The following is a 17,319-nucleotide window of genomic DNA, read 5'->3' as shown; positions in this document are numbered from 1 at the left end:
TGATCTCCTTCTTTGATAAAGAAACAGATTTTTTTAGACAAAGGAAACACAGTGGATCTAATTTAGGTAAATTTCAGTAAGGTGTTTGATACCATGCCACATGGGGAATTATTAGTTATATTGATCCCCATCTTTTCCAATTTGAAAACTGAAAGATGGATAAGGAAATAGTTAACAGGGAGACTATAGCGGGTCCTACTGAAAGGTGAACTGTCAGGCTGGAGGGAGGTTACCAGTGGAGTTCCTCAGGCATCAGTTTTGGGACCAATCTTATTTAATCTTTTTTATTACTGACCTTGGCACAAAAAGTGGGAGTGTGCTAATAAAGTCTGCGAATGATACAAAGCTGGGAGGTATTGCCAATTTAAAGAGACTGGGATATCCTACAGGAAGATTTAGATGACCTTGTAAACTGGAGTAATAGTAATAGGATGAAATTTTAATGGTTAGAAGTGTAAGGTTATGCACTTAGGGATTAATAACAAGAATTTTAGTTATAAGCTGGGGACGCATCAATTAGAAGAAACGGAGGAGGAGAAGGACCTTGGAGTATTGGTTGATCATAAGATGACTATGAGCCGCCAATGTGATATGGCTGTGAAAAAAGCTAATGCGGTCTTGGGATGCATCAGGTGAGGTATTTCCAGTAGAGATAAGGAGGTTTTAGTACCGTTATACAAGGCACTGGTGAGACCTCACCTGGAATACTGTGTGCAGTTCTGGTCTCCCATCTTTAAGAAGGATAAATTCAAATTGGAACAGGTACAGAGAAGGGCTACTAGGATGATCTGAGGAATGGAAAACCTGTCCTATGAAAGGAGACTCAAGGAGCTTGACTTGTTTAGCCTAACTAAAAGAAGGTTGAGGGGAGATATGATTGCTCTCTATAAATATATCAGGGATAAATACCAGAGAGGAATTACTTAAGCTCAGTACCAATGTGGACACAAGAACAAATGGATATAAACTGGTCACTGGGAAGCTTAGACTTGAAGGTTTCTAACCATCAGAGGAGTGAAGTTTTGGAATAGCCTTCCAAGGGAAGCAGTGGGGGCAAAAGATGTATCTGGCTTTAAGATTAAATTTGGTAAGTTCATGGAGGAGATGGTATGATGGGATAACATGATTTTTGGCAATTAATTGATCTTTAACTATTCATGGTAAATAGTCCCAATGGCCTGTGATGGGATGTTAGGTGGGATGGGATCAGAGTTACTACGGAGAATTCTTTCCTGGGTATCTGGCTGGTGAATCTTGCCCATATGATCAGGGTTTAGCTGATCGCCATATTTGGGGTCAGGAAGGAATTTTCCTCCAGGGCAGATTGGAAGAGGCCCTGGAGGTTTTTTGCCTTCCTCTGTAGCATGGGTCACTTGCTGGAGGATTCTCTGCTCCTTGAAGTCTTTAAACCACAATTTGAGGACTTCAATAGCTCAGACATAGGTGAGAGGTTTTTCGCAGGAGTGGGTGGGTGAGATTCTGTGGCCTGCATTGTGCAGGAGGTCAGACTAGATCATAATGGTCCCTTCTGACCTTAATATCTATGATTCTATGAGAATCTGTAGTCGCTCTGTGGGAGCAGAATTGTGAGGAGGTGGAAATTGGCTGGGGAGAATAAGCCCTGGGATCCTGGCCCTGGAAGAAGGCTCAACCCCAGAGGTGTTGTGGGGAAAGAGAGCCTGAGAAGGCAGGCTAGGGAGTAGTCCAGGGAAACCACATCAAGGAGGGGGGCCTTTGTAGACCTTGGCTGTTGGTTACAGAGTTCCAGTGTAGAGGGCAGGGGCTGGGTTCCCCAACCAGCCACTGCGTAGACATGCAGGACTGTTGGAGGCACCAGCCGGACAGCTGGTCTGGTGAGACTTTGATCCCCTGGAAGTGGGGGACTATCTAGTAACCTAGAGGAGGGCTGAGTTGTGAAGAGAGGGCACTGCAGCAATGGAGTGACCATCCGCAGGGGGTGCCATACAGGAAGGAAGCAGCTCTGCTATGCCTGGCCAGGAGGAGGTGCTCTTGTGATGAGTGAACCCTGTTAGTGTCATGTGTAAGACACAGGAGGGAATTGTCCTGCTCTACCTGGCACTGTGAGGCCTCAGGGTTTGCACCTGTGGCTGTTATAAAGAGGCTGGTGAACAATTGTTCCCTGTGCCCAGTGGAGGTAGGACAAGATGTAAAGGGCTTCATCTGCAGTGAGGGAGCTTTAGGATGGATATTAGGGGAAACTTGCTGACTCTAAGGGTAGTTCAGCTCTGGAACTGGCTGTGGAAGCTCTGCCACTGGAAGTTTTTAAGACCTTGGATGAACATTGTCAGGGGTAGTTTAGGTTTACTTGGCCCTGCCCCAGCACAGGGTCCTGGACTTGCCCTTTGCAGGTCCCTTCCAGCCCAACAGTTCCGATTCTAGGGTCCCAAGAACGTGCTGCTGACACTGGGTGAGGCGCTGAGAACGCGTCCAGCGCTGGGGCACAGGGATACCCACTGACCGGTATGGAGCAGGTCAGGTCTCTGAGTGACCGCTTCAGGATGTGCTCCGCTCCATTCAGCATTCTTTCAGCTGAAAACAGCCCATTGAGATGAATGGGGCCACTTACCACGTCTGAGGCTGCCTGACTGCTGATGGATGTATAGAGTCTCCCTCTACTCTGTTAGTCTCATGGCACATACCAGCTTTGCTCCAACTAACGCTATGTGTACACTACAGCCTCTGGCAGCATGACTTATGTCACTCGGGGGTGTGAATAATCCCCCCAGCGCTAGGCTGGCAAGAGAGCGTCTCCCACCGACACACCTTCCACCATTCATGGTGGAGAAGACACTCTCCTGTCTGCATAGAGCAGCGGCACAGCTGTCCAGGTAAACATGCCCTGGGAAGTCCTCCTGTTTAAAGGATGCCTCTTTTAAGTGCTCTAAAATCCCGCCTGCTTATATGGATTGTCTTGAAATTTGCTGTGTCTCATGGAAGCATAGGGGAGGGTTAGTGACCTGGACTTGGGGTTATTTGAGCCAGAGTTTCCTGAGATACTGCCTGCCTGGGGGAGAACTCAACAGCGTTTCATTATGTTAATGGGCTCAGTTTGAGAGCCACCCTGGGCAGACATCTGAGAAGGAAGTGGAAAGGGAAAATCTACCTCGGTCGATATTATTTATTGATTGTGGAGAACTGTAAGCTGAACACAGCAGAGAATTCAGGAGATGTTGAAACTATTTCTGAAGAGAGACTAAATTGCACACGTGACTGCTTCGGGTGCAAGAGGAGATCCTCATAGGGGAAGAGGGGCTAGGGTCTGCAGCAACGAATGTGAGGATTATGGGAATGGGTGGTTGGGTGCTCAGATGAGGTGGAAGGGGAGAGATGAGGGGCTGAAAAATGTCAGGGGTAACAGAGGAAGTTGGGGGTTGAGGTGGGGGGGACCTATCAGCTCTGAGGTCACCCAACAAGCAGGTGGGTGAGCTGGGATCTGGGGGAGCCCTAGCCCTTTGGGCAGGGGGAGGGGCTCAGATCCCTGCAATGTGTTCTGGGACCTGGAGGACCCTGCTCCTCTTGGGGTGTCTGAGGCCTTCTACCTGCCCTCCATGTGAGCTGGGATCTGCAGGGGGGAGGGGGATTGAAGTTAATGCTCTGGCTACACAACCAAGTAAGTTTGTGGCCCACAGTTAGCTGCTGCCTGGGATGTACGTAGGCAGCAGATTAGGGCAGGGGCCAGCAAGGAGCAACTTCCTACACATAAACACCTTCTCCAGTGCTGTGGCTTAATGGGGCAGAAGGGAACTGTGGGTGGGAGGCCAGTGCTGTAGGGTGGGGAAGGGAGACACCAGTCATCTCTCGCATGATTAAACGTACTGTAATCTCCCAACCATCCTGCTAAGTCTCGCTTGCACTGAGCAGGCTGCAAACTCCACTGAGCACTAGGCTGGGGTCGCTGGCTGGCTATTCCTGAGCCTGGGAGGAGGGGAGGGCTGCCACCTTTGTAATAGTTAAAAACCAAGTACTCCAGCAGGAGTGCTGGACCCTCCCCTGTCCCACCCCTTCCCCCCACTCCGCATCACTTGCTACTTTCCCTTCTCCCCCTGACCGGGACTGGCCTGCAGAGCCAAGACTGGGAGCTGCAGCCGCCCCATGCAGGTAGGAGGTGGTCCTGGCTGAGTAGAGGCTAGCGCGGGTGATGACCTGGCACCTGTCCTGGCCATGGTAACCTGACTCTTGGTGTCTGGTCATAGATTTGACTGGACAGTGGCAGGTCCTCTTCTTGACTGGATTTTCCAGTCGAAAACCAGGCACCTGGCCACCCTAGGAGGGAGGGCACAGGCGGGAGTGGGGAGGCAGGGCAGAGGACAACAGGGCCCCAGCTGAGGGGGTCAAATGCTTTTGCTACAGGGCACCATTGTGTGGTGCAGCCACCATGCCACCAGGTGGAGGCAGGGAGTTGAGGGGGGCACTTGGCATGGGGAGTGAGGGATGATACAGTGGGGTGGGGGGGAGCAGGCTGGGAAGGGGGTCCCAGCAGTGCACATCTCTCACTGGGGATAGCTGCTCCCAGTTCCTACCTGCTCCCTAGCTTGACCCCAGGCACCACAGCAGCCACTCCAGTCCCTGCTCTTACCTCTGCCCCCAGCAGCCGTGGAGCCTGAGGCACCAGCTGAGCCCAGGCTGGGCCAGCCCTGAGGACAGAGGAAATCAGGAGCACTGCAGTTTGTGACAAGTGCGGTATACAGGAGATGAGCCCAGTTCATGGGGAATGTCAGGAACGCTGTGTAACACAACTGCCAAGGATTAACTTGGGGGGGCCCAGTCCAGAGATGGGACCCCTATTAGTTGGGTGGCAAACATCTCAAAGCACCACCAGTATCCCGACTGCACTAGACCACAATGTACAGGAGCAGGAGGAGCACCGAGGAATCGCATGGCAACTGTGTAGCCTACAGGAAAGCCCACTGATCTGGGACTATTCCTACCTCTGCCACTGGCTTGCTGAGTGATCTTGGGCAAGTCACTTCATCTCTCTGTGCCTCGGTTTCCCACCTGTGAAGTGGGGTAATGATCCACTGATGAAAAGCACTATAGAAAAACTAGGTCTCTTAATTGTTACCTAGCCACAGAAACAGATCAGCTGCAAACCTAGGGAAGAGCTAGAGCTGTCTGCTAGGAGCAAGTGGTCATCAGACATTTCCTTCTGCTTACAAACCTAGGAAATTAAATGGCAGAGCACTTTAACACAGAGTTATTGCCTGGCGACTGCTCATGCCCATCCAGAACATCGAGCTCAGCAAAACTCAATCATGTGAAAACCAGGAAATACAGAGTTAAGGTAAATGCCCCCATAGCCTCAGCTCTGCCCTCTTTGAGCAATGCCCCATAACACACACCCTCTCACTCTGCCTTTTCACCAGGAGGCACAGGTATTAGCTGCACTTGGCCTCCAATACTCCCCCGAGAGAGTACACAGCTGCAAACTCTAACAGCCACTCCCCACCCTCTTATAACCCGGTCACAGCTGCACACAGGATACCACCAAACCCTGTACTACCCTTACCCTTCATGAAATCCACAGACTACACTCCGATCCCACTCACTGTGGACAATACCCCCAGTGCCCTGCGACCAACACCTCCTACACAATTCTGTACTGTGATGATGCAGACTGGAACCTCTCCCCTTTGAGAACACACACGGGGGGACTCACACCCAGATCTCCTCCTATCATGGAGCTCTTCCCAGTTGTTCCAACTCCTTCCTTCCCCCTGCAGTATGGCTACACCTAACACAATGACAGCAGCTGGAATGCATGCAGATAATTCCCAATGGCTACTCCCAGCTCCAGGGGCAGAGTTAAGGCTGAGTGGGCGTTTACCTTAACTCGGAATTTCCTGGTTTTCAGACGTTTGTTGCTCACCCTGATGTTCTAGAAGGACACGAGCTATCAGTGGGCAATGTTAACCCTGCATTAAGACAGTGTTTTGCAATTTCAGTGCTAATAACTTCAATCAGAATGTCACATGGGACTAAGCCAAACGTCTTACTTAACCCTGCTATGTCAACACCTTTATCAACCGGACCTGCAAACTCATCTAAAAACAATACCACGTTTGTATGACAAGAAGTGTGTTCTAGCAAACCATACTGATTGGCATACATTATATCCTTTACTGGTTGTGTCCCATCTCAGAGGTCCATGATTTTTGCCTGGGATCAATGTCAGACCGACAGACTTATAATTACCTGGGTTGTCCTGCTAACCTTTTTCAAATATTGGCACAGTGTTAGTTTCCCTCCAGTTCTCTGGAACTTCCCCACTGCTCCAAGATTTGTTAAAAAGCAAAACTAACAGTTCAGAGATCGCTCTTGGGTGCAAGATACCAAGCTAAAAATGTTTAATAGTGGTGGATTAACATTCTTACATTAAATTATTGCATGAATAACTGTTGGTTATACCTGGCCTTGCATTCAGAAAACCCACAGCCTTTAATGAACATACAAACTGGGTTCATACAGAGACCCCTTGCCCAGCACTGAGATGTGACCACTTCTCAGGTAGGGTGTGTGGGCTGTTTTTATACAAGGATTCCTCACCCGGTGCTGAGATACAGCTGCCTCTGGGGTGCAGAACTGTTTAATGTGCAAATTGTCCATCACCTGGAGTTTTTCAATCCAGACCAGGGGTATGTATCTCTAGGCTCTGCTCCAGCACAGACAGAAATGATGGGAGGGATGTGGGAGTCCTTGGGGCTGGCCTGGATGATGCCGGAGGTCAGACTGGAAGATCAGAACAGGCCCTTTTGGCATTAGATTCTACAGGCAAGATCCTCAACTGGTGTAAACTGTCATAGCTTGGTTGAAATCAATGGAGCTAGGACAATTTACTCCAGCTGATGATCTGTCCCTGTGAACAGCTGCACACCACTGCCCTGTGACAACTTAGAACAGGAAGCGAAGGAGAGTCCTGTATCCAAAGGAAGCTACAGGGCACGGGGGATGTGTTGTGGTGGGAGTCACAAGATGGTGCTGTTACCCATGGCCTTCCAGCCCTCTTCTTGAGGGTACGATGTTCTTCCTTGGAAGAATGCTGCATTATTGTTGTTTGATTTGTGATGCACCTTGTTTTTGGGAAGCTGTTGCAAACAAGGGAGCTTGCTCCCTGTCCAACTCTCTCTCCCTATGGTCAATTCTGGGGACAGAGTTGGGCTTGAGCTGAGATCCCTGATGGGCAGGGGTGTTGCCCACGTGTGGGTTGTGACCATATCCGTCCCAGGACTGGCTTATAGCGTGTAAATAAACACATTACACTCTGACAGTGCCTAGCTGCTGCCTCTCTGATTCCCCTCCAGAGGGGAGCCCACGGCTATGCAGACACCACAGGAAGAACGCTTAGATTCGCCAGCACAATTCCCTCAAATCCTGTGATGCATGTTCAATCCCTTCAACCTCCCTGGCTTCTGAGTCCATCCCAGCGCAGCACTAGGGCAGCGGAGTGGGAGCCCAATGCATCTCCACCAGCACAGAGCTGCCACTGTCCCAGCCGTGCCACTCACATAATCCAGGCCAGACGTGAGTGATGCTGCCCAGCTCCCCCACCGGTCAGTCGGCCCTGTGGGGTGAGCTGGCTGCCCGACTGTCAATAAATCCATTCCCATTGCCCAGGGGTACGAAGAGCAGGTGGATGAGTCGCAGACACCAGCTGAACGGATTCCTGCGCCAGTCCCCCAGGGCAAGCGCCAGTCTCTGCAGAGCCAGCTTGCTCGGCTGTTAAAGTCCCTGCTCGCTCGGCAGAGAGTGAGCCAGCTGGTTAATTAGTGCCTCAGCCCAGGGCCTGGGGCAAAGCTTGGGAACTGAGAAGGGAGCTACAGAACTGCACCAGGGGCTGGGGGGCCAAGATTAGTGGGTGCTAGCCCTAACTCTGGGAGGGGAGAGGGCTCTCATGAGCTGTGAGGAGCGGGGAATAAGGGGGTTCTCTCCCTGCCTCTTGCAGGAGAGGGGGATCTAGTGGTTCGAGCAGGGGCTGAGGTTATGGGACCCAGGATCCCTGGTTGTATTCCCAGCCCCCTGGTTGTAACCTCTACCCCACACTCCTGGCTCCCATTCCCTCAGATTGCTCAGTTCAGCAGGGCTGAGTGTGCCCCACTCTTAAGATTCCACCTGCTTAGGTGACGTGCAGGAGGGGAGCAGCCTTTCAGATGGAAACACAATGAGGCTGCCGGGTTGGCTTCTGCCACCCTGGCGCAGCGAGAGATAGATTTACTGTAGTGCAACCTTTCCTCTGCCAGCTCAGACAACAGGCTAGAGTTACAGGTATTAGCGAGGCTGGGACACAGCATAGGTGACCTCAATTCAGCTCCCTCTGAAAGCTCCTGCAACCACAAACCTGCCATAGCACGAGAGTAGGGAATAGAACCTGGCAGTCCTGGCTCCCAGATCCTCTGCTTTAACCTACTTGCCCCACTCTCCTCAAAATTGGTAACAGAACCTAGGAAACCTGCCCTCCCCCCGCCCCCCAGCCACTAGACTCCTCTCCCAGAGCTGGGATAGAACCTAGGAGCCCTGGCTCCCAGCTCAGACTGAATACCCCCTGGTGTGGCCATATTGGATCAAAACCTACCTGTGATGGTGCTGGAATCAGAATCTGTGTGTGTTCTGGATCGGGATCCCAGGGTTAGGCCCCCTCAACAAGATGTGGCTGGGCTGCTGAGTGCATATTTATATCACGGCAATGTCAGGGAGCCATGCCAGGCTGTGACACTGCTCAAGGGCATGCAGATCTCCAGATACCTGAGCATGGTCTGGCAAAGGCTATGGAAAAGTCCTTGGTATGCACAGTCACGTCCCCAAGGACAGGGCTACTTGGAGGAGTTGGATCAGTGCGATCCCAGAGCAGGGGCATGTGCAGGGATAGGCCCCTCAGCACACAGACCTCTCCCACCCGGCCCCACAGGGATGCCTCCAGGGAGAGCCCCCCACAACATCTCCTCCCCCATGGGACTCACCTGCCCCACAGGGACTGCTTTAGGGGGCAGATGGGGACTCAGTCCTTGGGGCCTGTGCAGACCTCTCCCAGCTGGGGCTGCAAGCACAGGTGTTGATCTAGCTACTGGTTTGCATGGGTGTCAGGAACAGCATGTTCCAGTGGGTAGGGCACTGGGCTGGGAGCCAGGACTCCTGGGTTCGACTCCTGCTCTAACCTAGGCCCCACCACTCTCTCAAAGGTAGGAGACTAGGGACCAGGAATCTTGGATTCTGTTCTCAGCTCTGCCACTGACCTACTGTAAGATGTTGGGCAAGTCCCTTTGCCTCCCTGTGCCTCAGTTTCCCCTCCTGCCCTTTCTCTGTTGAGACTATGCACTGTTCGGTGCAGGGTTTGTCTCCCACTGTGTGCAGTGCCTGCCATGATGGGATGGAGGCACCCAATCTCTATTGGGGTTTGTGCAGAGCCTGACCTTGCAGGGGCCCTGACCTCAGTTGTGGGGAGGGGGGTGTCTGTGCAGCACCCAGCCTCTGTTGTGAGGTAGGTGTGTGGAGCAGCTGCCTTGATGCGCCCCAGCCGTGGGGTGCTACAATAATATCCTGGGCTGAGTCCCACCTGGCCGATGGGAGCTGTCCCCAGGCCCAGCCTGTTTGGGGTCCCCTGCCAGCTCTCTGTGGCTTCACATTTGAGTCTCCCAAGAGCTAATATTTGTATTTGCAGTGGACCTGCCCTTGCCTGCCTGCTATGGCTGGAGCGCACAGCCTGGGCTATGCACCTGGCACTGCACCCAACCACTGCAACCTGAGTTAGGGAATCGCTTCCACACCAATTGTGGATGGGTTTCTGCTCGAGTTGCCTACCCTCCAGGATAGTCCTGGAGCATCCAGGAGTTAAAGATTATGTTATGTGAGGAAACTTCCAGGAGAATGTGCGAACAAAATTGGCAAGCCTAGTTTCTGCGCAGGTCAGCCGCTGGAACTGGTGCAAGAGAGACCATTGTTCCAGCACTGCATCGAGCCAGGCCCGCTGGACTTCAGCTGTCAGGGGGCCTGGTGCAAAGTGGAGGGGGTGGGGCCTTTCAAAGGCCCCACCCACAGACACAGCAGGATGGTGGGGGCAGGGAAGGGTGTTTCGCAGGTATCCGCTAAAGGAGGGTGCTGCGTAGAGGCCCCCACACACAGTGCCCTCCCTGAGGAGGGATCCAGGGAGCCGCAGTCAGCACCCTCGTAGAGGAGGGATCTGGAAACCCCAAGTGCTGACCAGATGGATGAACAGATGGATGGGGGCTGTGGAAAGAACTTTGAGCTACATGCAGCCTCCCCATGCTCCGTCTGGCCAGCCTCGGGTGCAGTGTCCCACCCTGTGCTTCCAGCCAGACTCACCCCAGCCTGGGGAGGGACTGCCTCACAGGTTCATGGGGCAGTTCAGTCCCCACAGCCCAGGTGGCTCTTGGCCCCTCTGCTGAGTGAGTGCAGAGCACAGGGGAACATCTCCCAAACTCACCTCAGACAGGACCCCCACACAGATGGGAGGGACTTTTAACCCCTGCCGGGCTCGGCTGGACTCTTTCTGGTCATGTCCTGGCCCTGGAGAGGGGCTGCTCCAATCAGCACTGGGAATTTTCATGCTTTTTTAAAAAAATAATGAAATTTGAAGTTTTTTATTGTTTTTGATTGGGGAAAATGGAAACACAGTCACTTTGGTCACTTTGAAGGGAAGCAAACTTTCCTTTTTTTGAGAAAACAGACAAAAATGGTGTCAATTTTTATTTTTCTCTCCTCTTTTTTTTAAAAAAAAAACCTTTCCCCCGCCCCTGGAAATAGGGGCTGGGGTGTTAAAGAAAGAGAATGGGGAAAAGACTCCCAAAAGAGAACCAAAATTAAAAATTACTTTTTTTGGTCGGTTGGTCAAGAACTGAAACGAAACCACCATTTTTAGTTTTTGTTTTGAAAATTTTTGTCTACCAAATCAAATTTCTACCAATCAAAAATGTTCCATTTGCTCAGCCAGGCATTTTCCTTAAACGCTTTTCAATGCACAGTTTTGGATCATGTCTGGTGTGTGGCACTCCGGACCAGAACCACTCCCTATGAGGGTTTACGGTGCAGGTGGCTCTCTTGGCTGGCTGGCTTGAGAGGTGATGGCTATGTACGTACCCATCTGTCTGTTTGAACAGAATCTTTTGGTTGCGAAGTCTAGCCCTTGCAGGTTTGGAGAAGCCAGGGATAAGTTTGCCCCTTGGCGCGCTCTCAGTTGTGACCCCTGGGGTAGGGGCTGGCTCCTATTCCTGGCTCAGGGAGGGAAGAGAGTGCTCTTAGAGCAGCAGCTGTGCCCAGCCAAGCACATAGATTTGGCATGTCCAGTGTGGGAGGCACTGTGGCAAAGTGGATGAGATGTGGGTGTCGCATAGTAGAGAGCTGGGTTCTGATCCTAGCTCTGCCTGAAGGGACCTTGTGCAGTTTCTCAGTTAAAGGAAGGGTTACACTGGACCCTACAGGGGAAAGGCCCCATTACCCCTCCCCCTGAGCCAGCTCGTCTCCCTGTCCTGAGACTGGACTGGAGCCAGTATCCCCTCAAGGGAAAGGCCTGGAGTCCATTCCACACATAACTTCACGGCACAAAGATTCTTCTCATCTCAAAATGCTCTTTTGAATGAACAGAGCTGAGAGAGACTCCGGGGGCAGCTGTGGGTGGGGGCAGGAGCAGGCAGAGGATGTTGGTAACACGGACCTCCACACACACACAACCTATGTGCAACCTTCTCCAGCCCCACCCGGTCTCCCTTAACTAGCATTCTGGCCCAGGCCAGAAGCCGAGGCTGTGTCAGGCACATAGCTATCGATGGCAGCCCCAATCAATAGGACACGTGGGTCAGTGCTGGGCTGTGGACGAGGGGCTGGGATGAGCAATGGCGCATGCCGCACAGCCTGTCCCAGACCAGGGACAGAACTCGTGAGTCCGGCTGCTCAGCAAGCCCTCCCTCCCCCCCCCCCCCCCCCCCCGAACAAAAGCTTGTTCATTACTACCAAGATTGAGAAACCAGGGAGGAGAACCAATGTGGATGCCCCCTGTGACTCAGTAAAGGGAGAAACAGACCTAAGGGGGTAGGAAGTGCTGGATAGAGAGCCCCAGCCCCCCTGAGAGACCCTTGAGTAACAAATCTACCTGTGCAGCCCCAGCACCCCGAAGAGGCCCTGCAATAACAAAGCCGTGCAGCCAACCCTGCACTGTCCAGCTCCTCTGAAGTGTCACTGTGGCCCGGGATCCCCCAGTGCCCTGCCCACGAGGTGCCCCTGCCCCCTTTGCTCACAGAACTCATTCCCCTGGCCGCGGGCACCTCTTCTGGCTTCCCGGGGTGAGGCCCTGGAGTAACTGTTACTGACTAAGGGAGCACAGCAGCTTGGCAGATATTGTTGTAGATACTAGAGTAATTCAGCACCTGCCCCTTTTCCAGCTCCGCTCGCCCACCTCCTGTGGCAGTGAGTTCCAGAGGCTGTTAGGCTGATTCATACGGACTCTGCTCATGCACAGGCAGCAGGGTTAGGAAGGACAGCCTGGGGCTACTCCAGACTACACTTGGCACCTCCAGACCCTGGGAGCAGAGAATAGCCGCAGCGTAGGGCATTCTAGCTGTGTCCCCAACCTACCCTCTACGGGGCAGGAATGGCACTGAGCCCCGTCCAGAGCAGGGAGACCACCTGTGTCCCCCTCCCCCATAAGGCCTGGAATGGATGGATGGAGGGGTGCGTTTGGAGACAGACAACTGGATAATGTGTATATAAAGACCCCCTCACACACCTCTATATGTGTTAATATATCCACACAACCCTATACACCTTCCACCCGCACTGGTCCCCGGGCTGTTAAGGCGGATGACTGAAACGCAGAACCAGGCTGCGTGTGTGTCTCTGCACTGCTCGCCCGTGTGCGCAGCTACACAGATTGATAGATGAGAGAGCGCAGGAGGGATCTGGCCTCATGGAGCGATACAGGCCCCAAATCCTTTGTGCTCTCTCTCCACACGTACCCATCTATCTAGCCATCTAACTGCCAACCCTAATCCTGCTTTCTCTGTCTAGCTATCGAGCTATCTATCCCCATCTAAAATCGCTGTACATCTACTGATGTCTCTATCCCCTTGGTACGTCGGAGCATTTGTAGGCAGGCTGCTGCCATGCTCTGCCGTGACTCTGGAAATGCAGACTCCCCAGTCAGTGTGTCCCAGTGCTGCCTGTCTCCAGATCAGCAACCCCTACCCCACCCCTCAGCTGGGTCAGGCGTCACTGGCATGCCACATTATTTGGGGGTTGATTTGCTCCTTAACCTGAACAGGCCAACAATAGAAATCACCTCCAGCCCCTGCCATGTCTGTGTGAACGCCCATGCCAGGTGTATATGTGTGTGTGCGCGCATATGCACAGACACGTGCACACAGAACAGGCGTGCACACACCTGGGGACAAACACACACAGGTTCACACACGCACCCAACACACAGCTGCACATACATGGATGCAGATGCACGCACACTCCTACGCAGATGCATGCACACCTCTGAAGCACATGGTGTCTTGATTTAACTCAGGGCGTCCTTGTTTCTCCTTTTATTCCTAACGCCCCATCTCGGAGGGGATCAGCAAACACTGGGCCCAGTCCCACCCCCAGGGCCCTTCCTGAGGATACTGGAGAGTGGGGATACGGCGATAGAGATAAAGAGACGCGGGGGGGCCATAGTGATAGATATGCAGAGGGAGTGGGGGTATGTCTGGCAATTGACAGGCCCAGTTTTCAAAGGTCCTGAGCATCTCTGCTCCAGGGAAGCTGTGGCTGCTCAGCCAGCCGGAATCCCTCTCCCATCTTTCTCTCGGCCGTGGGTGCCGCTGTTGTTTCCAGTGGGAGGTTAGTTTGGGTGGCGTGATGGATGTGGCGGTGCAAAGAGCACGCCTGCCCCGCTCTCTGCTCTGCGCACACGCATTCTGGGGGCCGCTCTGAAGCCACAGGGCAGCAAACGTGCCCACATCTCTGCCTTGGGGCACGCAGGGGGCAGAGATCAGCTGCGTGGTGCACCAAGGCGGCACACGCAGATGCCGGGGGACTCTCATTTGCACACACGCAGCGCTGGGGCCGGATAAGCATCTCCCCCTGGGCACGGCCATTCGCCCCTGCCACACTTCGTGCCTGGGTGCCAAGGGTTGGGAACTCCCCAGCCGCGTTTGCCCAGCACAGTGACACCCCCCCACACACCCAAGAAACATCACATCAAAATAGCCCCAATCAGCCAGGCGGGTGCGGGGGGGAGGTTTAACCGGGGGGGGGGGTCTGAAAGAGATTATTAAAAACAGCAGTGGTATTAGTGGGGTTCAAAGCAGCCCCCCAGGGCGAGACCCCCAGTCAATGCAAGGGGGGGAAGGAGCCCGTAGCCCGGGCTGAAAGCCACACGGTGGCGGGAGCGGGGGAGGGGGGGCTCTGCGGGCGAAACCCCCCCGGCCGGGGCCGCATACTCACCCCGTGCTGGGAGTGCGGGGAGCCGGCGGGGCTCAGTCCATCACCGGCCGGGCGAGCGCAGGCGGCGAGGGGCGGGGAAGTGTCCCGGGCGCGCCTCGGCAGCATCGCTCCCCGGGCGGGCCGGAGCGGAGCGGAGCGGGGTCCCCGCGCTAGCGACCGGCCGGGGAGCGCCCCATCGCCATGTTGCCGGCTGCGTGCGGGCAGCGGAGCCGGGGAAATTGGGAAGGCGAGCGAGGGAGGGAGCCGGAGCCGCGTCCTTTGTGGGGTCAGGTGGCCGCGTCCTCCCCGCACCGAGCCCCGCATGCAGCACGCGGGCCTTGCACACACAGCTCTGCACACAGCTACACACACTGCGACACGCACACAGACCTACACACACTGCGCTGTGCACACCGCTACACACACCGCACACAGCTACACACACACACTGCACTGTGCACACAGCTACACACACCGCTACACACACCGAGCCACACACACACTCCACTGTGCACACAGCTACACACACTGCGACACGCACACAGACCTACACACACTGCGCTGTGCACACCGCTACACACACCGCACACAGCTACACACACACACTGCACTGTGCACACAGCTACACACACCGCTACACACACCGAGCCACACACACACTCCACTGTGCACACAGCTACACACACTGCGACACGCACACAGACCTACACACACTGCGCTGTGCACACCGCTACACACACCGCACACAGCTACACACACACACTGCACTGTGCACACAGCTACACACACCGCTACACACACAGAGCCACACACACACACTCCACTGTGCACACAGCTACACACACTGCGACACGCACACAGACCTACACACACTGCGCTGTGCACACCGCTACACACACCGCACACAGCTACACACACACACTGCACTGTGCACACAGCTACACACACCGCTACACACACCGAGCCACACACACACACTCCACTGTGCACACAGCTACACACACACTGCACTGTGCACACAGCTACACACACTGCGACACGCACACAGACCTACACACACTGCACTGTGCACACCGCTACACACACCGCTACACACACCGAGCCACACACACACTCCACTGTGCACACAGCTACACACACTACGACACGCACACAGACCTACACACACTGCACTGTGCACACCGCTACACACACCGCTACACACACAGAGCCACACACACACTCCACTGTGCACACAGCTACACACACTGCGACACGCACACAGACCTACACACACTGCGCTGTGCACACCGCTACACACACCGCACACAGCTACACACACACACTGCACTGTGCACACAGCTACACACACCGCTACACACACCGAGCCACACACACACTCCACTGTGCACACAGCTACACACACTGCGACACGCACACAGACCTACACACACTGCGCTGTGCACACCGCTACACACACCCCTACACACACCGAGCCACACACACACTCCACTGTGCACACAGCTACACACACTGCGACACGCACACAGACCTACACACACTGCGCTGTGCACACCGCTACACACACCGCACACAGCTACACACACACACTGCACTGTGCACACAGCTACACACACCGCTACACACACCGAGCCACACACACACTCCACTGTGCACACAGCTACACACACTGCGACACGCACACAGACCTACACACACTGCGCTGTGCACACCGCTACACACACCGCACACAGCTACACACACACACTGCACTGTGCACACCGCTACACACACCGCTACACACACCGAGCCACACACACACTCCACTGTGCACACAGCTACACACACTACGACACGCACACAGACCTACACACACTGCACTGTGCACACCGCTACACACACCGCTACACACACAGAGCCACACACACACTCCACTGTGCACACAGCTACACACACTGCGACACACACCGAGCCACACACACACACTCCACTGTGCACACAGCTACACACACTGCGACACGCACACAGACCTACACACACTGCACTGTGCACACCGCTACACACACCGCTACACACACCGAGCCACACACACACTCCACTGTGCACACAGCTACACACACTGCGACACACACCGAGCCACACACACACACTCCACTGTGCACACAGCTACACACACTGCGACACGCACACAGACCTACACACACTGCACTGTGCACACAGCTACACACACCGCTACACACACCGAGCCACACACACACTCCACTGTGCACACAGCTACACACACTGCGACACGCACACAGACCTACACACACTGCACTGTGCACACAGCTACACACACCGCTACACACACACTGCACTGTGCACACAGCTACACACACCGAGCCACACACACACTCCACTGTGCACACAGCTACACACACTGCGACACGCACACAGACCTACACACACTGCACTGTGCACACAGCTACACACACCGCTACACACACACTGCACTGTGCACACAGCTACACACACCGCTACACACACAGAGCCACACACACACTCCACTGTGCACACAGCTACACACACTGCGACACGCACACAGACCTACACACACTGCACTGTGCACACAGCTACATAGACACAGAGCCACACACACACTGCACAGTGCACACAGCTACACACACCGCACACAGCTACACACACACACTGCACAGTGCACATAGCTACACACACCGCTACACACACATTCCACTGTGCACACAGCTACACACACCGCTACACACACAGAGCCACACACACACTCCACTGTGCACTCAGCTACACACACCGCTACACACACAGAGCCACACACACACTCCACTGTGCACACAGCTACACACACCGCACACAGCTACACACACACACTCCACTGTGCACACAGCTACA

At 54.2% G+C, this 17,319-nt stretch overlaps 1 protein-coding gene across 7 annotated transcripts in view; it reads right to left on the bottom strand.

Moving 5' to 3' along the window:
* GAL3ST3 (galactose-3-O-sulfotransferase 3) overlaps positions 1 to 16,304 on the bottom strand; it is a 42,110-nt gene extending 25,806 nt beyond the window's left edge. For 3 of the 7 annotated variants that reach the window (XM_075130356.1, XM_075130358.1, XM_075130359.1), the window contains exon 1: positions 14,455 to 16,304. The gene's annotated coding sequence lies outside the window, so the exon portion shown is untranslated. Of the gene's footprint in view, positions 1 to 8,587; positions 8,696 to 14,454 lie in introns of those variants that run through there. The other 4 variants (XM_048858085.2, XM_048858086.2, XM_075130357.1 and 1 more) reach the window with 4 other exon arrangements.
* Positions 16,305 to 17,319: the final 1,015 nt, after the last annotated feature.

Source organism: Caretta caretta, chromosome 7 (genome assembly GCF_965140235.1).
Source record: "Caretta caretta isolate rCarCar2 chromosome 7, rCarCar1.hap1, whole genome shotgun sequence".
Classification (NCBI taxonomy): domain Eukaryota; kingdom Metazoa; phylum Chordata; order Testudines; family Cheloniidae; genus Caretta; species Caretta caretta.
Note: the sequence above shows the minus strand (reverse complement) of the source record. Positions and strands in the feature narration are given on the sequence as shown.